Here is a 27,622-nt window from a genome sequence, read left to right as displayed (position 1 = left end):
TCCTGCTTTATGTACGTTACTTCTCATAACTATTCTTTCTTACCTTTCTTTTTTAATTCCAGAGTTGCCATGAACAAGGTCTGGAGACACCTGGATCTGGTCATCACAAGCAGGGTCCTGGAGCAGCTGGAACAGTGACATCCACTTTGGCTGATGATTCTTCTGCAGCCTGTGCCAGCCTTGGCTGGAACCTCGTTTTACCACTGAAAAGCTGGCTGGTAACAGAGCTACTATGAGTGACACTATAAAAACTTAATGCATATCTATGGTTTCAAATCTGTAAGGATTTTCATAGAATCATAGAATCGTTAAGGTTGGAAAAGACCCTTAAGATCATCGAGTCCAAATGCTAACCTATCACTACCAAGTCCATGCTAAACCATACCCTCAGGCACCATGGCTACCCTTCTTTTGAATACCACCTCCCTGGGCAGCCTGTTTGAATGCCTGACAACCCTTTCGGTGAAGAAGTTTTTCCTAATATCCAACCTAAACTTCCCCTGATGCAGCTTGAGGCTGTTTCCTCTCGTCCTAGCGCTTGTTACTAGGGAGAAGAGACCAATCCCCGCCTCGCTACAACCTCCTTTCAGGCAGTTGTAGAGAGCGATAAGGTCTCCCCTCAGCCTCCTCTTCTCCAGACTACATAGTTAAAAAAATTAGAGAGGCCAGAAAGGACTATTAGATGATTTATGCAAATCTGGTTTGTGCTTAAGGCTTGTAGACCTTCCAGAAATGCCACTACAGAGTAAAAATAATATATTCTGGCCTCCATAGTACAGACTCATACACTTCTTTCATTTGACCTATATTGAGCCTAATGCTTATGTTTGGCTACATTATAGAGATGTCTGATACAGCTTTTGAAGGCATAAAGAGATAAGGAGTTACCACTCCCCCAGTAGTTTGCTTCTGTGGTTAAAGATTGCCAACAGTTGCTCCTACAATTTAAGCTTGATTCAGCTTTCATACTGTGGCTCATGTGATACTTTCACTGCTAGATGAAAGAGACAGCTATTTTTTGGGGGGGTTGGACAAGATGATCTCTAGCCAACCCTTCCAACCCCTGCCATTCTGTGATTCTGTGATTATTTATTTAGATATTTTGTCACTATATACATGTATACAGAAGACAGAAGGTTTTTCTGATGTGAAAGAAAAAACCCAAATGTCTCATTAATTACTTTTGCATGATGTCACAATAAAAGCTCATTTTCAGTTGCCGGCCCATCACAAATAACTCATAAATTATTCCCAGTCACTGACTTCCAGGACACATATAATCTGGGATATTCTTTTAACGGGCAAGGAAAAAAAGTTGATTATAAAGGTGGAAGCACAAAATCTTTTCAGTTTTGAAGGATCAGTAGAATTTTGTAGAAACAGTAAAAATGATAAATAATGAAAAAAATACACTTTTGAAAACACGTATGCAGTGTATTTACAATGATTGTAAGTCAAAGAGAAAGAGTAAGATCTAAAGCGCAGATTAAAGCTATTATTATTCTGCTGTTTTCCAAAAGGTCAGCTGATGCTCCAAACAATTTTTTAAAAGTATTGCTTATACATTTCATTATATACAGAAATACATATCTAAAAATGAATAAAATTACATTTGGAAAAAAAGCATGTCAGACATGAGAAGCTAAAATGTCTAATTTACAACCATTCGATGCATTCCAAGTGATTTTAGGGTAACCCTACCAGTAGTTCAGAATGTATTATTTATAATTCTTGGGCATGCAGAATGTTATGAAGCTACTTTTAGAAATGATGGTAAAGCCAGTTTAGAGTGTATCTTTTAACTAAAACCTACAGATTTGTAGACTCTACAAAAATTCACAGTTAACGCTGAGATCATTGAAAACACAGAGTTTTATCTGACCAAGATTATCTGGGAATAAATGAAGAAAAATGCCTTAGAAGTCCTAAACTAGATAGTCAAAATTAGGGGGTACCCTCTGGAAATGGAAAATGTAACTTCCACCAGCTAACTCTCTAGTGCATTTTGTAGATTGTTATTCTCATTTACTGTTGCGATTAAAATGGTGTTCCGTAAACAGAAAAAGGCTACATGTTTAACTGTATTAATAAAACAAGACATCAATTGATTCTTCATGCAGATACCACCACCCAGGCAGCTCTCTGAAAGCAAAGAACTTAGTATGAGTTTATGCGATTTTTAACGAATTTCACAGGGACCTAGTATCATACTTATGAAAGCTTTATTTCACAACCATGATCTTGCAATATAGATTTAAAATAGTAATGGAGTTAGCTTTATTTAAAGGTAACTGTTATTTTGATAATGTATATTGGACTGGTTTTTATATCAATTAATGCATTTATTTTTGTGTTTAAGGATATTAGGCAGAGCTCACTGTTCATCTGAGTAGCTGTATTTTTATCAGTTTAGTCAAATAGGTTCAATAACGTCATCAGTAGATGCTAATAGAAGCTGTAGTCAGCTTGCTGAGTAGCATTTAGCTAAAACCGTATACAGGCATAAGCAAAACCCTTTTGAAGAAAGTAACTAAGTTAAAGCAAACTTATAAATGCACTTATAGCTAGTATTAATAATTCAGTAACTATTTATAAATTATGTATAAGTGTCCTCTTACTACTGAGTGTAATCTTTATGGAAATCATGAATATCACATGTATTTTTGAACTCCAGATTGGGCATTTAGCAGAAAGATGGAGTATACAAATAATAAAATGGCTATTGCCTGGCAGCATACTCGGTGAATACCGGCTGTGAGTTCCTGATGAGAGCACCAGGGAGCATATTTCATTGCAACCCCGCGATAGGATAACTGCTGAAGCAGACTGCCTGTGCACATTACATGCTCCGATGCTGGTAGTGCAGGGATGTCCCTCATCTGGACACATTCTGCACACAGACGCTCCCAAGAGGAACCAGAGGCCAAAGGTGTTTTCTTGAGACCTGGTGCCACCTCCCAGTGCTGCACATCATGTCTGTGATGTAAGCAGCTGTGATTTCACATGAGGAATTGTCTTTTAATATTTTACGATGATTGCTTATAAGACATAAGCAGTATATATTTTTCTTAGAAGATTTACCAAGATTTTACTTTCAAAATGGTTGCAAGCAGAGCCAGCCGTTTGCCCTGGCAACAAAGAACTTCCCCTTGGGCTGTCTTAGCAGGACTGCAGCCACGAGGTTGAGGGGAGCAATCCTTATTTTTTATTTGGCTCTTGTGACACCCATCTGGAGTGCTGCATACTGTTTGGGGCTCCCCAGTACAAAAAGGACATGGGCAAACTGGAGTGCGTCCAGTGAAGGGCTACTAGGATGGTGAGGGACTGGAGCACAAAGTACAATGAGAGGCTGGGAGAGGTGGGTCTTTTCAGCCTTAATAAGAGAAGGGTAAAGGGAGACTTTACTGCTGTCTTCCACTGCTTAATGGTAGGGCATAGAGAAGACAGAGTCAAATTCTTCTCAAAGGTAAAGCAGTGGTAGGATAAAAGGCAAAACACACAAGCTGTAACATGGGAAATTCTTTTAAATGTAGGGGAAAACTGTTTTACTATGAGAGTGGTCAGACACTGGAGCAGGTTGCTCAAGGAGGTTGTGGAGATTTGATCCTTGGACATATTCAGCTTTGGCTGGACAAAGCACTGAACAGCCTGATCCAACTGGAGCTGCTTTGAGGAGAAGGTTGAACTAGGCAACCTACACTGATTTCTTCCCGAATAAGTTATCCTGTGATTTCAAAAGAATACAAGTACATTCATGGGCTGCATCAAAGGAAGTGTGGCCTAGGAGGTCAAGCAGGGTGATTCTTCCCCTCTACTCTGCTTTCAAAAAACCCCACCTGGAGTATTGTCTTCAGCTCTGGGGGGCCCAGCATGAGAAAGACATGGATCTGCTCAAGTTGGTCCAGAGGAGGGCCACGAAGATGATCAGGGGTCTGGAGCATCTCCCATAAGAGGACAGGATGAGAGAGTTGGGGTTGTTTAGCGTAGAGGAGCAAAGGCTCTGGGGAGACCTTATAGCAGCCTTCTAGTACTTAAAGGAGGCCTACACGGGAGATGAGGAGGGTTTCTTTACCAGGGGTTGCGACAGGACAAGGGATAATGGTTTTAAACTGAAAGACGGTAGATTTAGATTAGATATTAGGAAGAAATTCTTTAATGTGAGGGTGGTGAGACACTGGAACAGGTTACCCAGAGAAGCTGTGGATGCCCAAACCCTGGTAGTGTTCAAGGCCAGGTTAGATGAGGATTTGAGCAACCTGGTCTAGCAGAAGATGTCCCTGACCATGGCAGGGGGATTGGACTAGAGGACCTTTAAAGGTCCCTTCCAACCCAAACTATTCTGTGATTCTATGATTTAAAGTGATTGTTTCAAACACCAAGAAACAGTCTCAAAAACTACACACAATATCCATGTATATGCACAGAAGGAATAAAATAGAAATAAAAATTATGCCAACCACATGTTGTAGGTAAAATATCTGCTTCATTGCTTCATTCCCACTAAAAATAAATAATCTCACAGTTTGTCTAATATTTTAGATAATATTAGCTCTTCAGAATACAGAAAAGTAGCATCAACATGTAAGTTAAGATTTTGAAAATATGTCGATTTCTGCTTTGACTCTCTGCTACAAAACTGAAAATTAGGGCAGCCTGTAAACTCCATGGCTAATTTAAAGTATTAGAATCTAAACCAAATTCAGCTTAATCATCTTAAAACATTGAACAAATAAGTGTATTCTGAACATCTGTCATATCATATCTGAGCCAGATGTATTATAAGCTTGCAGCCACTGAGGAATCCTATAGAGTTTTTCCTCTACTAGTTATAAGGTACAGTGCTACACAGACTGAATTTCTCAAACGTGTATATATACCTGTGTATATATATGTATACACAAACTTTTACACTGGTAGAGACAAGAGTCTACTAGAAAAGTTCTGATCTGGAAAACAAATTGCTTGCAGGCTGTCAGTAGTTCATATAGAGCTTGGAGTCATACCCAGAGGGCAAGTTTCTTGCAAGAGACATAAGCTGTCCACAACCTATTGCAGGTTCTGAAATTATGCATATTCACTAAAGACATCGTTCAATAGACATCAATCAAGAAAAATCAGTGAGATATTTGTCAGTCAATCAGAGTTGTGTCAATTGTTTTTCAGTTACACTCATGGAAAGGCAGATAAGCAGCCTTACAGACTGCCCACACCCCAGCAGCAAGGCCAAGGTAGAGCCCCATGTTGCCCTCCGTAGTGACACGTCACAGATCTCACAGTCAAGGCTGAAGCACATTTATGCTTTTAGCCCCTGACTGTTTTGGATCGTGATATAGAATCATAGAATCATAGAACAATTTATGTTGGAAGGGACCTTTAGAGGTCATCTAGTCCAACCCCCCTGCAGTGAGCAGGGACATCTTCAACTAGATCAGGTTGCTCAGAGCCCCATCCAACCTGACCTTGAATGTTTCCAGGGATGGGGCATCTACCACCTCTCTGGGCAGCCTGTTCTGGTGCTTCACCACCCTCACTGTAAAATTTTTTTTCCTTATATCCAGTCTAAATCTACCCTCCTTTAGTTTAAAACCATTACCCCTTGTCCTGTCACAACAGGCCCTGCTAAAGAGGTTGCCTCCGTCTTTTCTATAGTCCTCCTTTAAGTACTGGAAGGCTGCAATAAGGTGTCCCCACAGCCTTCTCTTCTCCAGGCTGAACAACCCCAACTCTCTCAGCCTGTCTTTGTAGGAGAGGTGTTCCAGCCTTCGGATCATTTTTGTGGCCTTCCTTTGGACATGATCCCTTCCTAAATCAAGAGCCCGGGAGTTATTACAGGACAGCACTGAGACAATATCCAGTGATGAACAGGTCTCTTACATGTAGTGTTGCAGCAACTTTTGTAACAACTTTCTAACTTATAGCATGTCCCTTAATATGGGATTTGCAAAAGGAACATTGGAAAGGAAAATTACACTGTATCTCTAACCTAATAGGCTGTCTTGCAGAATGAGTCCCAGTTATCACATTCTGAGGATGGAAGAGGAGAGTGGGAGTAAAACAAAGTTTCTTTTCAGTCTTGGTATTTAATCTTAAAGCTATTTTTCCTGTAATACACTTTCTGTTAAATACACAAACTGGACAAAGATATAGCTAAGAGTTGAATGTAGAGATAAATGTATCGCTAGCTCAATCTGTCCTAAAAGGAAATTGCAGATTTTTCCTAATTTTTCCACAGAATTGGAAGCCTGTCTATAAGTAGCTATGCAAATCTTTAAGGAACATATCAGTATTTGAAGCCCAAGAAATACTCAGATGCTTAAATGTCTAAAAAAATATTGCAGAAACCAAGTTCTGTAAAATGGAAACCAAGTGCAGTAAATGAAGAATGGCACTTTCTAGACCTTTCACTGGATTTATCATGTCTATGATTTGCCCTGAAAAAGAGATGTCTTTTTAATTCACCTTCAGTTTTGTGAGGAAGTAGCATAAACTGCCATAATGACTTCCAAAACCAGCTTCTTCAGCTCTGTAATGGGGTAAATATGCTGCATCCCTAGAGAAACAATACTAGGATTAAGCTGGTCCTCTACAAAATTGCTCAGCTGCCTGGCTTTATTATAGACATCTGCAAAAGAGTACAGCTGGGCTTGCTGAAGGGACTTCAGACTGTTACTAGTCTCCTTTAATAGAATAAAAGTTGCTTAAATGAAGATGTGCACACAAATAAGTAAAAAACAAGCTCTGTCTCTTCCCTATTGTAATCCCAGGGTATGGTGAGTGCATCACTGATTATTATGACCTGATGCAGACAAAAGAGAGAGTGATGATCCATAAAACAGTAAAATGAAGATAGACATCAGTAGCAGGCTCAGGACCAATGTTCAGCACCCCAGGCAGGACCTCTGTCTCATTAATGTATGGGCAAGGCTTTACTGAAGCTGATATGCTATCTCAGAAATGTGGTCCATTGTCAAGTTTTTTTCTGTTTAAAACTAAAGGCAGGGGAAGCCTGTGGATGGATGTCTGTATAGCTGAAAATGTAAAACTAACACATGTGAAACTGGAAAATTGCATCTCTCTTCAGTAAAAGACAGGCTTGTAGTGGCACAGCAGAGTGTGGAAAAAACCAAAACGGTTGTATGAGGTATAGACTGTCTCAGGAAGCTAATTTAATCTTAATATGAGCCATAGACATCTGTCAAGCCAGTAAAATTGGAAACAGACGCAAGCTCTAAAAAATCCACTCTAGGATGAACAGCTGGCTTACGTGACATTCCTCCAAACACACAAAATGGAAAGCAAAAGGTAACCATATAAATGAAATGGATGGATTAGGAATAAGGAAAATTCTTACTTCCTGACATAGCTGAGAAAAACATAGGCTTGAGACAAATGAGATAAAATGGAAAACAAAATTTTGTGGGACATAAGGCATTTCATTAACACTATTTCTCCTCCAGGGAAAATATTAAGACTAGCCTCAGATAAAAGTGTGTTTTTTAAAATGCGTACTATGGTGAGATTCAGAATGGGTCAGTAAAATGTCCATTAAATAAAACTCATCCAATATCCTGAAGCTTTTTTCATACAGTCAAGCGAAAATGCAGACAAAATGTTGAATAGAATAGGGTGGCTCAGGAACCAAATCCAAGCAGTGTATTAAAAAATCAGTAATTTGGAGCTCCACGTGTCTAATTTACTAAATTTCCATCTCATGCTGATTATGTGTACTTCCATGAATTCATATGAGCTGAGATTTTCCTATTTTACAATCTTCTAGAGAAAATGGAATATTTGGCTCCATGCTTTAAATGGACCATGAAATTTCTTTCCTTTCTTTTACATTTTACTTCTAAATTATGGAGCACACATACAAACAAGTCCACTTACCAGGACATGCATTCATTAAAAAAAAAGTGTTCAAATTCTAGTAATTTGCTTCAAAAGGTAAGGCTGGAAACAAAAGCTTATATAACTCTGCTCAGTACTTAAAATTGTGAATTCAGAGGACATGCAGGTTGTGTGGTACATCCTCGTTTGTTTTCACCCTGACATTATGCTAAACCTTCATTCTTGCACAGGCTCTTAATTTGTTTACCTCGACGTTGCCTCCTAATCTTACAGTCACAGGTTTGTGTGCATAAAACCTTGCCTGTTTATTCCAGTTACTTCAGTTAAGCTAATAATAAGTATTGCTTTGCCCCATTGCTAAATATACCTGGCATTTCATAACTTTTGAGCTGTTTATTCTCTACTCTTAATAACCTTCTTTTAAGATAGGGTTCCATGTGTAATAGTTATATATATCAGCAGAAATTCATGTTAGCAGTTTAGGTAGCCATTATAGTACAACTGTAAAGCAATAATTCTGTGGGTTACAGAAGAACGTAATATAAAAGCAAGAAGTCCTTGCTTCTATCACTGAGTGCTCTTTAAAGATTTTATGACAGCATATTTCCCTGGACATTTGTGCTTGGGTGTCACCGTATAGAATTGCTACCCTGAGCTCCCAAAAAACAAAGGAGCGTTGGCAAACAAAATGAGGCCAATAGTTTTCTACATTGCATTTTATGAAATGATAGCTAAAATACAAGCAAATCTTTTCTCAGTAGACCTAAAGTCTCTCTACTGGAGTCTGCATCCTCTCTAGGAACATTTTGTGGGTCTGTAACTCAAAAATTTCTGAAGACAAAACAAAAATTTGTATAATCTCCCACAGGGGAATAATCTCTGTTAAAACTAAATTAAGATTGAAAATACATCTTAATAATTAATAGGTGAAAGGATGTGACAGCTATGTTGTAATTATGCTAAAGGTAGCATTAGAAAGCCCCAAATCTCAAGAGTAAAATTACTCTTAAATGCATGGGTGTACTAACTCTGACGTGGATGAACATCATGGTGGGGAAAATGTTTCTGAACTCCATTGGTTTGTTTAATTCTTTTAATCGACGTCATAACTATCTACAACAGATGTAAATAATTGATTAAAGATATTATATGTTGTCATTATATGGAAGATTTATGGAACTGGGATGATTTATCAAGCACTGATATAATGATTTTCTTCCTTGCATAATTTCTGTCGTTAGATTTACATTTTGCCTAGAAATACATTCATTAGTAACCTGTAACAGAATACAGGCAATGGAGGGTAGTGCCCAGTGACAGGACCAGAGGCAATAGGCACAAACTGAAACAGAGGAGGTTTCCTTTGAACATCAGGAAACACTTTTTTACTATGAGATTGAGCACTGGCACAGGCTGCCCAGAATGTTTGTGGAGTCTCCATCCTTGAAGATATTCAAAAGCTGCCTGGACACAGTCCTGTGCCCCCTGCTCTAGGTGTACCTGCTCACGTAGGGAGGTTGGGCCAGATAACCTCCAGACATCCCTTCCAACCTCAGCCGTGTGTGAAATTCACAACTCTGTGAATCTGTGGCTTTGTGAAATCACACACAAAATAACAATTCCTTGGGTGTATAAAAATCATAAGAAAGTACTTAATGTTTTTTTGTAATTCAGTGTTCAGTTCTGGTCATTGTAACTCAGAAATAATAACCACTGAAATTAAAAATAGAGGGAAAATAATAACAGTAATGGAGAAATTCTGGATGCAAGTGACAAAAAGATTCTACTATTTAATCCAGAAAGAAAAGATAAAAAATTATAAAGGGGCTGTTATTTGTATTTTTGTGTACTACAGAACCAGAGTTCTCAGGCACCTATTTACATGCTGTAGAGGACACTGTTCCCTCAAATATAAATTCAGGTTTAGGACATCTAGTGCAACTGTGGTAGCCTTAAGTGAAATAAAGATCATTAGGTAAACAACTTGGGAAACTGCAAAAACCATGATTGATATTGCGATAGTTAGATGGATGATAAGAAAAAGCAGTTAGATATTATACACATACATGTATAATATGCAAGTATGTATGTATTTTTATATGTATAATATGTGTGTATAACATAGACACATAAGCATATATATATATACTCCTTTATTATGACTATATAAATTGAATTTCCAGGGATCCTAGGAAATCTGAGAACCTTCAAGTAAGAGAGTATATGGGACAAAGAATATAGTAAGGTTATCTTGACAAAAACATGGGTAAAATGCAATGTCTTCCAAGAATGCTGATATGCATCTTAAAAAAACATACTCTGATGGATGGCCCACAGATGACCAGGTTATCTGAGAAAACAGAATATACAAGGTGAACAAATCATACAAGAAAATATACATTCATCGATAGTCCTCAGAATGTGTTGTCAAATTAAAGAAAACAGAGAATTTATATGGGAAAAACTAATTAATGTGTATCAGAATCACGTAACTTAACCACCTGGGGAATTATCAATGTCAACCACACATCAACAGGTGAAGTTGTTTCTAGATTGGGTACAAGACAGCCACTAACCCAGATGAGCTGTGCAGATATCCTTTCCTTCAGATTGCTCTGGGATCATGTACCATACTGCTACTTACATAAATATTCTCTTATAAGATTAAAAGGAATTGTACCTTAGTGTTTGATCTAAAGTGGTGTTGGTTACATTGGATTGTTCTGGTTACCTGCCCTTGCACTATTAACGAAATAAGTGAAACTTTCCTGAGCATCTACAGTGTAGATAGCTCTCTTGTGGTATAAACATTTGAAACTGTTGGATAAATGTATTTCTTGATTTAAAGTGTACCTGTATGTTTTGACCTTTAACTGATTGATGCTTAAATCTTGAATTAAAAATATAAAGGGCAAAATTCTCTCAGCTCAATACAGTGGACACTGACAAGAGAATTTTTTTTTTTCATTTCTGTGTACCAGAATATGACTCAGCATCGCTGTTAAGATCCACGTCTGTTCTCAAAGAGAAAAATGGTATCTTTAACTAAAAAATGTTATGTAGAACAATAACATAAATATTGATAACTCTGACTCCTAGTTTCCCTTCAAAGTTTATTTTTATTATAAGTCTTCTAATCTGCTTTATGCAATCAGCTGTAAGCCAGCGAGATCAGGTTTATCTACACTTCACCATTGTCACCCTTCCCAGTCCTCTGTAGGACTTGTGTCCAGCAGTTCATTAATGTAAGATGGGCAGGTAGCCCTAGGAGCCAAACCACGTCACTCTCCTGTTTGGGCTGACGGAGTCATGCTCTTCTTCTGGCTGAACGAAACTTTTGTTCCTGTAACATGAGACTTTCCACGGGAAGGCTGAAACATCCTCACCCTGCCTCTTCACCTGGTGGTTGTGGCACTTCATCAGAAATGGAAAAATATGGATTCAAATTCCTGAAGCTTAGAGGTTATAAAATCCAAACTTAACACTAATGCATGTTGCCACAGCCTCTAGAGCACAATAATTATAGACAAGGAATAAAAAGAATTAGATGAGCCCATTTGCTAGTCTCTCCCACAAGAGACTTTTATGCTACTCATATTTGCAGTACTGCAGTTTTGCCCTGACTCCCAGGCCTTATTTACCAGATTAATGGAGGCAGAGAAAAGCTGAAGAAGGGCTCTGGAGATGTAGATGGGGCCATAATGTGGAAGGGAAGGGGGAATGGAAAGGGCACAGAAGAATCCCACTAGGAGAAGTGCCCCCCTCCCACCCACCAAAAAGGCAGACTCCTGCTATGTGCTCAGTGGGAACTGGGGAAGGAAGGAAAAGGAGGAAAGCAAGCTCAGCAAGCTCCTCTCTCCCACTCCATTAATATCAGGATATTTTTGTGCCCACAGCTGTGTTACTATACTTGTTCTTTCTTGTATTGAGTCTAGGGAGAGGCACATCTCCTGGGATATGGGAAATTTGTCACGTACTATTAGCAGGGGCATCAAAAACTAAAGTGTCCTGACTTGGAAAACGACAAGCTTAAGCTACTTACTTTTGGAAAAGAAATATAAACACAATGTCACATATCTCATTTTCAGTGGAAGTCCTCAGACTAGACCTCAGTTCTGAACCTTACTCCTTTACAGAAATTTATCTTTGCAGTTAAAGAGGAAGAATGTCTTCCAATGGCCACCTTTACACCTTCTTTGTTATTTTCTTCACTACTGATTTCACTCATTCAGAAAGTCCATACGATATTTTAAGTACTGTATCAGTAAAGATTTGGAGCACTAAGTAGAAAAAAGCCATCTGTGGAAAAGTATATATCAGTATATCCTGTTTTACAGTACCAAGAAGCATATACCATTACAAGTTGTGGGTTCTTGGTCTGTTGTCCTAAATATGAATTGCCATCATATTGGATACAAATCATATCCCAGTAATTGAGGAATACAATTTATCAGGGTGAGAAATAAATTCATAAATATTGTATGTATAATTTGATATTTAAAACCTTATCCACATATGCAGGTATAAGCATGGGTTATATGCTTCTCAACTTAAGGAGCACTCATGGATGTCCTTAACACACATACTGATGCTATTAGTTTGCTAAATTAAGGAACTACCTGATTGTTTTCTTTCACAAGTACCTCTGTGCACCTGTCACCAGGCTCCCGTCATAAATCTTTCTTGGACTATTTATAAATTTCCAGCTTTGAAATTATGGCATACATCTAGTAGTACTTTTCGTATAGTTGTCAAGACTGTAGGTACTTAGAGAAATGGGTAATACTCAAGAAAAGTCCCCACAAAGCTTAACCATTCAAACCACTGATTAGAAGATTTTATATTTGCAGAAAAAAAGCAGAAAATAGAGTGGAATTAAAATTATACGAGCATGCAGATTATGTTCATGCATATATATTCATAGATGTATACATATAAATATGTATATATGTATGTACATGCATACATTCTCGCTTTCTGTGAATTATGAAGTTGATATACTATTCATGCAAAAATATAACTGACATTCTAGAGCCTAGATTAATGGTTTTAGTGATTAATGAACTATTCTTTTTGAGCATTGTTACATTTATCTATACAGAACCCTTTTAAGAGCAAAAAATAAAATCTGTGGAAGAGCATGAAAACCATTACTGCACTGAAACATCTATGATGTGAAAGGAATCTCTCATTTTCTGTATGATAACATCCTTTGTCTTCCGTTGAACCCACCTTCAGTTCATGCTTGACCCATTTTTGACAGAATTACACATCACAGGATATTTAAAATGGCTACAGCCCTGAAAGGCATTTTAACTGCAAAATCTGTATCACAAGACATTTCTACAGTACTATAAAAGTAAGCGGGAATTTATATAAACAACATGAAGACTAATGCTTGTCATTCATTTACAAGACTTTTACCCTATAGAATTTGGCATCTTGCGTTTTGACAAACATTCAGGGTTTGTCAGAGTGAGGAATAGGTTTGCTGCAACAGCTAGAACCATCTTTATACATGTAAACAACCTTGGAAAAACATAGCGAAGATCAATTCATTGCACTGAAGTGCTGATGAGAGCTTAAAAATATCTCATTATGCCTTTGTCAAGGTCACTCTTTTGTTATCTCATAGAGAATGCTAAATTCAACCTAAGTTTCACGTCAAAGCTGTGTACTTCTGAATGTTTTCCAGTGTCTGCTTTACACAAATGCTTTGCCAAGTGCAAGCAACCTGTCAAACAGAGAGCATCACACAAGAATAAGCGGGCCTCTCATTTTCTGTCTAGGCACGCTGCATCTGCATTCTGCTTACCTGTCTTCAGTTCAGCCAGCTTCACTTTCAAGTGACATTCTAAAGCAAATTGGTTCAATTCCAGGTTTTCTGTTGATGATGTTTTAAGATGAGATATTATTTAAGCTGGAAAATATTTTTTTTTAATACTAAAAACAAGAGCAGGCACTGGAGCATTTAATTGTCTGTCCTCTATTTACAAATCTTTCAACTTACATGATCCCCTTCTGAAAGAGAAATAGAAAACATGGACTCTTGAGACTAACAAATATTTCACATCACTGTTACCTTGATGTTAACAAAGCCTTTCTTTACTCCATTTCTTTTTTTAACTGGATTACTCCTGGCTGGGTAACTAAAGTAAAAACGCCTTTGAAGTGTGAATATAATATTGCCTCACATTACTTAAATTTTTTAAAATATCATAAAGCAACTAAAAAAACCTAATCCTGTAATATGTTCACTTCTGTGATCTTTTAATGTGAGAAGCTGATGTGTTCAATCCCTGTGAACCATACTAAGCAATTATCCAAAGCTTTGCTTGTACTTTTTGCAAGTCATAAAAATAGAACTCATGTAAACATGGAGCAACTTCTGATTTTACTTAGTAATTGGTCATGATATCAATGAGAAACACTTAAGAAGTAGACCAGCTCCTCCACCCCCAATCTATACTTGAAAGTAAAGAAAGAATTTGCTGTGTTATAAACAATATTTATTTAAAACCATGTCTGTACTTTCTACTTTCCAAAATGAGGTGTGAATTGACAAAATTTTAATTGAAATGAATAATTAATCAATTAGCATTCCTTACAGCTGCCAGTAATATGAAGTATCTTTTAACATTTAAGTAAACAAGGTTAAGTGAACATATTGAGGTAAAGACTGACAACAGAGTAGTTATGACTGAATATTATATTACTCTGTATTTTTTCAGTCTGGAGGGAAAAATGTTGACACCCATTTTAAACTATCAGTTCCACCTGTCATAAGAACCACTGTTTTTTCATTAAGAGTTTAGTCTAGGACTGTAAACTATGACTGTCTTTAACAAATTGCTCATGAACGGTTTTCCTAGATCATGTCAGAGGCATCTCTGGTAGTCAGTCATGTCGGTACACATTTTGGTAGGCACAGTGATGGCAGCTGAGCAAAGACTTTTGGTCAGAGCCCATCTAGACCTGAGGAAGTGTGTCTGTTATACAAGTTCCTCAGCCTGTTGTGAGCTGTTGACATTTGATACACCTGCTCATTTAGCAGCCTATCAGCAAATCTGCCTAAAAAGCAAAATCCTACAAGTCCTGGAAGAAAGGAGCCCCATCCCTGAACTTCCTAGTGTGAACTCTAAGATCTCTTAATTTTTGTCTGGTGATTAAAAGAAAATTATACTTAAAAGAGTGAAACTAATGGTATAATCTTTTTTAGAAATTTTAAACTACATATTATAAAGATACCAGGCAAGAGCTATCCAATCACTTAAAACAAATCCTGAAAATATTTTGTCTGTCCTGTACCCTGATATGAATAATACAGATGCAGAACAAAATACAAAATAAATAGTGATTATATCTTTATTTCAGAACTTTCTGAGTAAAGTTTGACTTTGGATGGAATTTGTTCCCATCCAACTATAATGGACTCCTAAATTCCTTTATAACATGCTAAAATGGGATTCATTCTCCCTAATGATAATGACCAGAAAGAATATTTGTATTTAAAAAAAATATGTTATAACTAAGTTTTCTAGTCTCCTACATAGTAAATGCAGAGGAATAGGCACTTCTGAAGAACAACTTATCCCATCCTAAGATATGAAACACATATTGCCCAATGGAGGTGTTTTTCTGCTTCACTGCAATCTGTTTCTCAAAGTACTGGAAAACTGGTGGTGGCTTTGAGGCTATAGCACAGCAAATTATTCTTGAAATATTTGCATTTTGTTGTATGCCACATTGTCATACAACAGGAAAGCTTCATCACAGTAATGAGGAAGGTCCGATGGAGGGTCCATTTAGCTAATCATCATTCAGGAATTTAATTGCCTGTGGGCACATAGAGTCAGTAATGCAAATAGTCTTGTGGTGGCAGGATACCTTAGCAGTTGTTAAATGGCAGAAAATATACCTTCTTACAGATCAACAGTAAGTTTAAAACTATATAAGTTATGGCATTAGTAACTTTAAAAAAATATTTCTAAATAAATCCTGTCCCCACAGTACTTAAAAAAGAAAATATGGCAGGAACCTCATCAGTGGTGTGGATAAATATGTGTATGCCTATGTATGTATGGATTTACCTCATACCCATCTTTCAAGACCAGCCATCATTTTGTGTGAGCCTTAGATTGCAGTTCATGGAACCCATGAATTCTTATGGGGCTATATTTGTCTATACACAAAATAAATTTTTTTCCATAACTCATGACAAGAAGCTAAAAAAATGAAATTTTTGTCCTAACAAACTTCTGATGTTACAATAAAAATGACAGCAGTGATGGTCATTTATTTTAATACTATATGATTAAACAATCCCAGAACCTGTGACAAAATGAAAACCATAACTAGCAGCTTCTGAGATAGCTGTTATTTCATTTCAATGCAGTCTGAGTCCTATGCATGACAAAATTGCCTTATGATGCCTGTAGGAACAGCTGAAGGGACCATTCCAAAACAGCTGAAATGAATACTGATGAAAATTTTAAAAGCTCCCTCTTTGAAGGTCCAAAGCCATTTACATGTAAGTTCAATAATCACTGAAAATTTCAGGTAAAGATTTACCTTTAATTAACACTGATGAAATAGTCAGGACCTTATCAATATGTCAGAGGAATATTAGCTGGAAGGGTGATGCAGCTATCTAGAAGTCATGAGCAGATAAAACCTTATTATAATTAACCAGTTCCAGACATTCTTTCTTTGTATTAAGGTGCTCGTTTTGGCTGGGGTAGAGTTAATTTCCTTCATCGTAGCTAGTATGGGACTATGTTTTGGGTCTGTGCTGAGCCAGTGTTGATAATACAGGGGTGTTTTCATTACTGCTGAGCAGCGCTTACACAGAGTCAAGGCCTTTTCTGCCTCTCACCCCACCCCACCAGTGAGCAGGCTGGGGGTGCACAAGAAGCTGGGAGGGGACACAACTGGGACAGCTGACCCTAACTCACCAAAGGGATATTCCACACCATATGTTGTCATGCTTAGGACATAAACCTGAGGGAAGAAGAAGGAAGAGAGTGATGTTTGGAGTGGTGGTGTTTGTCTTTCCAAGTAACCGTTACGAGTGACGGAGCCCTGCTTTCCTGGAGATGTCTGAACACCTGCCAGCCCATGGGAAGGAGGGAATGAATTATTTGTTTAGCTTTGCTTGCGTGTGTGCTTTTTGCTTTACCTGTTAAACTGCCTTTATCTCAGCTAATGAGTTTTCTCACTTTTACCCTTCTGATTCTCTCCCCCATCCCACCATGGGGCAGTGAGTGAGTGGCTGCGTGGTGCTTGGCTGCTGGCTGGGCGTAAACCACAACAGTTAACCCAACAACACTTCAATAAATAATGACATATTTGGCAGAGTAATATGGAACTGCCTTGCTTACAGAATATCCTTAATACATTTTATTTACCTTCTAAAACAATATAGTTATTCATTTTTATTGAGACAGGTACATACAATTTGTATATTATAAACTGAATACACATGTACATAAGGGCTATACAATTTGACATGTGATATTAGTTTGATTAATTGTTTCATATTAAACATGTTCAGTAAAATTAAGAAAATATTATTGTGAAAAAGGAATCCTGCATGGAAAAAAATTATTAAATACTTGACAATTGTCAGGAAACTATTTTTGTTGTTGTTAGTACCAAAATTACAGAGACACGTAGTAGGGTTCTTTACTATTCTCAGAATTTCCAGGAAGACCCTGGGTAGCTAAATATAAAGGTGCTGGGAAATTAAGGAAATTTGAAGTTTCACAGTGCCACTAAGAAGTGGAAAACCTAAGGACCTGATGGACAAAATTACCTTTTTAATACCTCAGCATTGTCCCATGTAAAAGACTTAAAGATCAAGGGGAATCCTATTGGTATGTTGAAGATAGTTGGTCCCCAGAGACAGATATTACAATCTACTTTCAAAATAGTCCAATTTTCTGATCTTACTGTACTTAAATTAACTTTTACGTTAATTTAACAAAAGTACAGACTGCTATGTAAAATCCATCCCTTGTCTATCTTCAGCCACATATATTGTTTATTTCAGAAATGTTTAAAGTGCCTATTTTGATTTAGATTTTTATATTTATTGTTTAGAAGATGTTCAGGTAAAATGAAATGTGTTTAAGATCATTTATTTAATGTCTTTTTCCATGCCTGGAATACTCTTTTTGGTCACAGAGAATTATTTTGCTTTTTGTTATATTGTATATCAACCAGTTAATTTTCTATTTTAAGACATTTCCAAATTACACATTTTTAAAGTCATATATTTGTTATTTCTATTTTTAGACATTGTGTAAAACAAAACAGTAAGTGTATTTAGGACATGGCTTAGGAGACATGGTATTGTTGGGTTGACGGTTGGGCTTGATGATCCTAGAGGTCTTTTCCAACCTTAATGATTCTATGATTCTATTAAGCAGATGATTATAAGTATGTACAGGTATCAATAAGGCCTTAATTTATTGATGAAGACACATATGCCATGCACACTGAAAGATATATTGCACATTTACTTCTGAAGCATATACTAACGCACATACTATGACATGAAAAGAAACCTTGTATTAATAAAATGTTTAAAATAATATTTTAACTCAATGTGTATGGAGGCTAAATTTACCATCATTAGTACAGGGAATTACAAATGTACATCACTCCGTATGCTTCTTCCTAAGTTCGAAAGCATGCCAAGCTTACTTGCCTGCACACCGTATACATGCGTAGGGCATGTATGCATGCATATATATATGATACACATGTAAATGAAGTTGGAGACCATAGGTTTTTAATATCTACACATAGCAAATATGTGCAGTATCTTTTAATGGAAAACTCAAATCACTAATATCTAAACATCCACTATTATCTCAACTTAGAAATCCCACTAATAGCCTCAAGTTACAGAGTGGGACTACACAGCAGTGACAGTTTCTAGGGGGCTACGCTAATCTGTACATTGTGTCAGCCAAGGGACCCACAGATATCTGCCATGGTGTGTGACAGTTGTCTTTGAAAACAATTAACCCTTCCAATGAGGACTGGAAAATTAAAACCCCTCTATCACACTCTTCTTACCATCAGCTGCTCTTCATGCTGCTCCCTTACAGCCTCCTAATGGATTTGATGTCCTGTCAAGAGCCTGAGTTCACAGAGTTTTTCCCAGAAGATGTATTTGTTCCTTACATTAATAATTCCTGGAATTCTGATACATGAGATGAATGGGGAAATATATGTAATATTGTAATGGAAAGCTTTTTTTGGATTCTATGAAATATGGATAGTTAAGCATTTTATGACTACGGGTTTTTTTTCCAAGACAACTTCCACATAGGTACAAAGCCATTTTCTTTTGAAAATTTCTACTTAAATTTTCTGTGTCTTAAGCTTCACAAAATTTATGCACCAAGATACATAGTCATCTAAAAATATGCCAAAGACAAGCCTTCAGGTTTATCTGAATTCAATGAAATCGCATATGTATTTTATTGACAGGATAGTTATATTGGTTGTGCTGTAAAGCTACTAAGGAAGCAGAACATTTATTGACAATTTATTGTGTGAGTTTCTGCTGGAGTGTGAAGGATGAGTATTTCCAGTCTGATGAAGAACCCACTATGTCTGGTGCTGAAAAGTAAATAGAATAAAAGAAGGTTAGAAGTTTCGGTTACAAATATGCATTCAGGTACATCAAGATTTACTGTCCACGGTGTGGGAAGGAAGTAGCATCATCTATTTGCCAACAATTGTGTTTATATCATTCTACATCTCTTCCAATCCTTACTGCTGTTCCTCCTCATCGTTTTTCAGTGTAATATACACAGTGCATCTTGCATCGCTTTAACTGTAATGATATACACAAAGAAATGCAGCCCTCTCTGCTTTCATCACAGCTACAATTTCACTTATATGAAAATAATTATCTTGGCATAGTTTATTGCCTTGTCTGAACCACCAACCTAACACAAAAAGCCTCTATTAATGTAACTACATTATTAAATATACAAAAGTAAATATAAAGTTCCAGTAGTTAAAGTGTACGTCATCACTATGTTCAGGCAAAGACAAACCTCAGCAATTGTTTTGGATTAGTGCCTGATTTTGAAAGGAGGAGGAGGAAAGGTGGAAGGAGATGGGAATACCTCTTGATTCTGCACTAGTATAAAAGGAGGCCCTAGGTCTCTGGCACTGCGGACAAGTTGGGTGACACAGCTTGTATCAACAAGGCTAAATCTGGGGGTTTGTCTGCAAATGGGTTAGCTTTCTCCATACTGCCCACAAGGCTGAGCTACCACCCAAACCATGCCCGTGCATTGCCAGCTGGGTTGGCAGCAGCCTGGACAGAGCCAGGCTCAGCAGCACTAAACAGTATGGGTAACAAGAGGACAGGACTGTGCCACAGTCCTACCTAGGTCACTAATATGACTGTAACTTACTACTATAGAGGGGCCAATATTTACAAAAACTTTTTAAAAATTGCTTTTGTATACTTAAAATAACTTCTAAAATAATATAGTTTCCCCTTGTGTGAAGTATTTTTAAATCAATAGAACCTAAATCAAAAAGACTTAGGGGAGATTCACATTGCTTTATTTTGACTATCCAGCTTAGGGGACAAAATTATGTACTTAGAATTAGGCAGTGTAATTTGTTTAAAGTGTCTGAGCAGGGGATTGCATTGATTTAAACTAAGTCTATTTAAAAACAAACAAGGACAATGACCTTGTGCATGGGTCACCTTAGACTCTTAAATTCCTGTATAAAGGACCGACCTATTTCTTCATTCCAAGCACACACCAGTTTCCTTGTACATCAAAAGAAGTAAGAGGGGTTGGAATCTGACATGTTGCTATTACTACACATGCTTTCAGAAATGTGGTACCAGCTGCAGGGGAAAAAAATATTCCCCTCTCCTCTTCATTGTATACCTAAGGACAAATCAGATTCACCGCATACCCTCAAATTTTAATTTTAATTTTCTTTTCAGAGTGTGGTTGATCTGAAATCATATCTTTGGGAGTTCCTCAGGCTGCAGGTTATTTTTCATTCTTTTAAGGCTGATGGTTTAGCTCTGTGATGCACCACACCCAGTTATGTCCTTGCACAAACTGACCGGTATGGCCAGACAGAATTATCAGGGCAATGACTAGCAAGCCTGCGAAGTTTAAATACAAAACCAATGCAGACATCACCCGAATTTTCTGAGGATGTAGACAGAAGAGACTGTGAGAAGCAATAAGAGTTTCATAAACTAAAATTGGTTTCTTTCTTATATTGCTTTAATCACTGCTTTAATCATTTAATCTATTGCTTTAATCAAAATTTCTCCTCTTAATAGCAAGAAAACAACTTTTGTTGAATTACCTACTTAGCATCAGTGATAACAGGTTAAACAAGCATTGATTATCTTTCCTTAATGATAAATTGTTGTATACACGCTAGGTTTTGCAATGCTTTTTCTCAAGTCTCATTCAGTCCTAATGTTATAAAAGTCTACATCTGTCCTATCTTAAATGAAAATTGTACTAAATAGACTGAATGATTTACAGAATGACACAATGATTTACTGAAAAAATGCCTTGTGTTATGTGTTTGACATGTATCTCTCCATGTACACTAATCATCTATACTTCTATGGATATTAGAAAATGTAGACAGCCATGCTGCAATTAAGCACTGCACTGAAAAAGAAATCACAGTATGTAGCTTAGAAAAGAAAATACTGCCTCAACTCTGGATTAAATACCTCTGAAAGTGTCCTGACTGCCTCCTGAACCTTTCTCTTCCACATACATGTAGAAACACTCCTATGTCCCAAGATGAATAGAGAGCTTTTATGCAACAACTAGTAGAGCTTTGAGACACATTTTTGAAAGCACCAAAATAAATAAGCCTGAAGACAAAGGTTCATATTCTGCAACAGTTTTAAGATATTGCTAACCCTTCCCACCTGCCGTGGCTGCCTCAGGATGCTGCTCCCTCAGAGACCCCAGCACAACCATTTCTGGGGCTGGGCTCTCAACCAAGTTGGGCTCAACTTTAAATCCAAACCAGCTGACTTATAAAGATTATAGCTTATAAAAAGAACAATTCTAATTTTCCTTGGTTATATTTTGGCTTTGGAAATGACTTATTGGAAAGCAGGAGGTGGAATGAAACCTATTTAGAACAGCACGGTCACTGAAATATTGCATGTGGAACTACATTAAAGTTCTCGCTTAAAAGCTGAAGTGCACAGCTAAGGACCAACTCTTAGAAACATTTGGGCAGCTAAAGGCAAAACTTTTCAAAGTGCCACTAGGTATCTACTGAAATTTTCAGGTTATTAAGTACCTTTACAAAATCTGTCTTGGTGTGTTAATGGAAGTGAATGACACTTAAGCTCCCCACTCAAGAATTTTTGAAAATTTTAGTCTTGGTGTAACCTATGAGCAGTCAGATATCTCCTGTCCATTTCAGATGGTTTTAGATCAGAGATGTATTTCTTGGCAAAGCTTGATTTTGATGGCTAGTTTGAAGTTTTGCCCTCATATTATGGAGTCAGTCTTTGTCCCATAAAAGCTAGCAGATGTTAGACTTGCACTGTAAATCTGTCATTGTTAAAACTATAGCATAAGCACTGAATACTCCCCAGTGTCCAGTTGCCCTCATGAAAGAAAATTACTAATATAAAAATACACTGGTATTTGTGCAGTAAAACTTTCTTTCAAAGTGTTATTTTCAATAAGCTTGAGATACCCTGTTGCACACTAAACATTCAAATGTGGATATATTTACTGATGCACAAAATTAATAAAATATTGTTATTGGCATTGGATATATTAAATGTAATATATCTAGAATTTAAGGAAAACACACATCAGGTAGTCTGATAGTATCTTAACCAGTTTGAAACTTACTCAGGAAGTCTAGTATTTTAGCATGATCAGCAATGGAAAGAAACCCATAAGTTCTGCTGGGCTTTTTATGTTGGATGCATGCAAGAGACGATGAAGCTGTAACGGAAGCTGGTGAAGAGAGTGTGGTTGCCATCCCCACCTTGCAGTATACACCGGACAGCAGCCTGAGCCTCCTGTACCTACAGTGCCCATATAGGCCATTCCCTACATATTTTGAATGTTTCTGGAAGGGCAGCTTGTCAGGAATACCTGCTCCACAAGTCCTTGTTACATGTCCTCCATGGCCCCACTGGCATTCACATGGTGTCCAGCTTGTCAAGACACTGCTAGGCTGGTGATTCCAGCCAACACCCTCCATCAGCTGCCCTGTCATTATGGAGGATGTCAGTCCCTAGGTCACCAATTACAGACATGCATGACATCCTCACATCTCTGTGATGAGTAGAGACTCTCTCCAGCTTCCCTGCCACCTTTCCAAGCCTGTGGTGCAGCTCAGTGTGGATTGTTTGATACCAGCCCCTGGGATAAGACTGACGTATGCATGATCCGTAGTGTCAAGAGCACCCATGACAGGAAACCAAACCCAGTCACTTCACCAGTGAAGTGTCTATCTCCTGGTCTGCTCCTCATGGGTAGGCATGGTTTCTGGAGCACTGGAGTTCCCAGCAGCCTTCCAGAAGGTACAGCACAGATGAACCTGCTTGGGCCAAAATGGCTCAGCTCAGCACAGGGTTGATAGTAAAGAGCCTGCCATCATTAAAGCCATAAGATACAGCCCATCTCCTGTGGAGGAATATAAATCTGTGTGAAATAAAGCATGCTATCAAATGGGTGACATAAGTAATTGAACTACATCAAAAAGGCATTGTACTGTTAGTCAGAAAAATTATTCTGGCTCCTCTGTTTAGACAAGAATGTTTAATCATGAAATGTGTTTCTGTGTGGTCATCCATTACTGATGTCAAAAATGAATGCCTGAAGAAGTTAAACAATTCCTCCTTTTATTTGACAACTTTGAATTACTTAGTTTCTCTGCTTAAGAAAATTAAGAACAAATTCATCAGCATCTATATATAGATTCTGTATTAATTAACCACTGATACTATTTTGGAAGCTACTTCTGTTCATAGTGATACACTAAACAGAGTGAATTATGTGTTTTGCTTCATGCAGTTCTATTCTAAAATCATCTTCATAATCTGCTATAAGTCTATGCTTCAAGTGATTCCTGTATTTATGAAGTTTATGAGTTTGCAGCGGTTTCAGAACTCTTAATCCACATATTTATCTACATATTAACTTCAAATGTGGTGAGGATCCATATACAGTTCTTGAAATCTTGACTCCTGGGCTCTGCGATGTTTAAAGAAAAACTTCCATTGACTCCACTAACCAGAGAAATTCTGACTTAGCAGAATTCGCAGAATATACCAGAGCACAGGGAATAAAAAGATTATTTTTATAAACAATTATTTTTGAATCTTAGAATGTACCTTGTGTTTGGTGTTAGAATGAATATGCTTTCCTCCAGCTTCACTATTTGGTTTAGCATATGACCTGCAATACACTAATTACACATGTCAGTATATAATATATGTACAAACACTTTTACATATCTAACTTAGAACATTCAGTCACATGCAGATATAAAAAATTGCCATGATTGCCCCCAAAGCTATTATGTCTTGTTTGAGCAAAAAGACAGAAAAGCTTTTCAATTGCATTATTCTATCTTTCTATTTTTGTATTAAAATTGCTTGTACAACATTGTTTTATATTTATCCTTGTTCCTATCCATATAATTTCCAGACAAATTCCTTTGTGGTTAGGAATAGCATTGCAGTCATCATTTAAGAGCCAACAATGTAGGTTTCCACATCACAACATTCTTTCTTAATGGGTTGCAGAAGCAATACGATACAATAAATTAATTATGAGAAGTTACTTTTGGGAGTAGAACCCAAAGTTTCCTAAATAACTCCTTTAGCTGGAGCCAGCAATTTGTAGTATTCAATCAATGCAGACTTCCTTTCATTCTGTTTCCTCTTTTCAGTCAGTATAATTGATAACCACTACACTTTGTAGTTTGATACACTCCTTCTTTATCTGTTGTATATTTTGAAGAACCCTTACAGTTCTTTTAAAGCCCAGAAGCAATTAAAAGCAGAAATAACTAAAAGCATGGGTAGTTCTTTGAATATCCACATAAATTTTGTTAGCATTTCAGGCAGGGTAGTCTCAAAATTTCTTATCTGTGGCGCTTTCTTCTCCCTTGTTCTTTGTAGGAGATGATTTGCATCACCTACACCTGCTCACCCAAGAGGGCTAAACTGCTGAATGGTGTTTGCCATTGTGTTTCTGTAGCTTTCATCTGTAGAAAATGCCTTGCTCCACAGAGACACGTTTTCCCATGTTTCCTTTTACCTAGCAAGATCTGAAGTTTAATTTATGAATCACCAAATATTACCTTACTCTTCTATCTGACCTTACTCTTCTATGCTTGCTACTAAAGACATTTCAGTTACCTTTTTCCTTCCTGAACAAGAGAGATTTCTGGCTTTTCCTGTCTAGCAATAGCGATGTCTCACACATTGGTGGAGTTTACTGTGTTGTATATAACACCTCTACAGGCAAGAGCATTTATTGCATTAATTAAAAAAAAACATCCACAACAACAACCAAACAACAATTTAGGCAAACTATTCTTAAGATTCATTGGATCCTAAGAGATGTTCCTTAAAATTGTCAGATGGTTACCAGGTGACAGTGCATTTCTGTCTGTCTTGCAATAGAAAGAACGTAGACAGGCAGCTTGAGATGGAAACCTAACTTTTAGATGGCTGAAATTACATGTGGTCCTCTCTCCCTTCTGTTCAAAGATATAAATCCAAAGTGTACTGAAGCTAATGCACTTGCAGCTGTGAAAAGTACCTCTGTGGCAGGGGATTAGAAGAAAAAAACCCATGGAGTCACTCCATAAGGTTCAGCACAGGCTCAGGAATCCATCTAAATAGGAAGTCTTGCAACACTACAGACTAAAATGACATTGGATCAAGCAGTATTTTATATTTATGGATTCAGTGGACTTGATGTAGATTTTTGATCTGTCAAAATAGATGTAACCAGAGAACAAGGGTTTAGGTGTCTGTTTCTCAGAGTTCAATGCTGTTTTATTAGTACTGCAAATGCATTTCACACCATCCTAGTTTTGAACAGGTTTTCATTATGTGTAATCACTTTTTTTTTATTCAGACGTTGACCCTTAGTAATTAACAGTAATTTTCTGCTAACCAGCACATCAGCTTCATTAACTCAGCTAGAATTGATGCAATCTCTCAGTTACTTAACCTGGACCTTCTCCTGCTAGCACAAAAGTAAAATTAGTTTCATTAACTGGATTTATTATATACTAAAAAGAGAAGGCAAAGTCTCCTTCATTTTACAATTATGCAAGCTTAACAGAAGTTATTTTAAAGAGATTAATACTGAATATTCATCACACAAAAATGCAGTTCCATAGGTAATGGAAAGCTGTAGAAAAGGTGCGTTGATTTTTAGGTTCCAGCAAGGCCTGCAGGGGATAATGCATGAGGACTGAAGACAAAAAAAACCCAAAAACTATTGCAAGTAATACACTGATTACGTTTAGAAATTAGAATTAGAAATGTTTCAAGTGAGAGTTACTAGTTTCGTTTTCTTGGAAACCAATATATAAGGTGTAAGAGTGCACATGGTTAAGAGAAATATCAGAGCAAATTATGTGGTGACTAGGTGAAAGGAAGGAGACACCCACGTTTTAGCCACTACTGTGAGTGACAGAGTCTTTATGGTTCAGACCTATCTGCTGCTTGTCACATTCGTTGTTTGGTAGCTATTACATTAACCCAGAATTTACTTTCATGTTTACATTCTATTTTGGTTCGTCTACCATATTTATAACCATCATTCTTGATATTTTTCAAAGGTTTCTAATTATATACACACATCTCTAGGTATTTTTTTTTTCTGGAGTTGTTTCATCTCATGCCAAAGTAGTGTTTACATTGTACTCTATTTTTGTGCAGGTGGTTCTGATTCTTTTAAATGGTTCTGAAGCTGATTCTTCTGCTCCTGCTGTCAGCTGGTGTATATGACCATATTTCCACTGACTTTGATGGGTTATAGCAATTTTTGGCAGCTGACAGCAGCAGTTTTTCTATCCTGAAAAATACTGTTGATTTATAGGAGAATCACAAAACCCCAGTGCTTACAAAATTAAGTTATCCCTCTGAAATTAATACAGCGCTCACTAAAATAGTGTTATCACTGTAAATCTTTTTATCTATTTGTAAACAAGTAAGGACAAATAAAATGGTTAACTATAAGGGGTAGTTTTCATCTGTCTTTAATGGTACAAAGAGTACTTTCAAAGTAAACATAAATAACTCTTTAGAGTGAATTTCCTATTCTGACATCTTCTGTAACCCAGCATATTTAACATCACAAGTCAATTCATGAATCAAATTGGATTGGTTTACTTAACTATAGCTGATCCTTTTATTTTTTTAAGGAAAATTTTGGTAGTCATGTTATTTACACACTAAAAAAATTTAGAAAAACATGGCTAGAAAATAGTATCTAGTTTAAAACAAAATTCAGAATTTCAGTAATATACTATATCATATTTTTGAGCATGTATTGGGTTTGCACAGCAAGATTTTGGTAGCGGAGGGGTGGGATACAGGGGTAGCTTCTGTGAGAAGCTGATGGAAGCTTCCCTCGTCTCTGATAGAGCCAATGCCAGTTGACTCCAAGACAGACCCACCACTGGCCAAGGCTGAGCCCACCAGGGATGGTGGTACCGCCTCTGGGATAATGTATATCAGAAG

Source organism: Phalacrocorax aristotelis, chromosome 1 (genome assembly GCF_949628215.1).
Source record: "Phalacrocorax aristotelis chromosome 1, bGulAri2.1, whole genome shotgun sequence".
NCBI classification, from domain to species: Eukaryota; Metazoa; Chordata; class Aves; order Suliformes; family Phalacrocoracidae; genus Phalacrocorax; species Phalacrocorax aristotelis.
Note: the sequence above shows the minus strand (reverse complement) of the source record.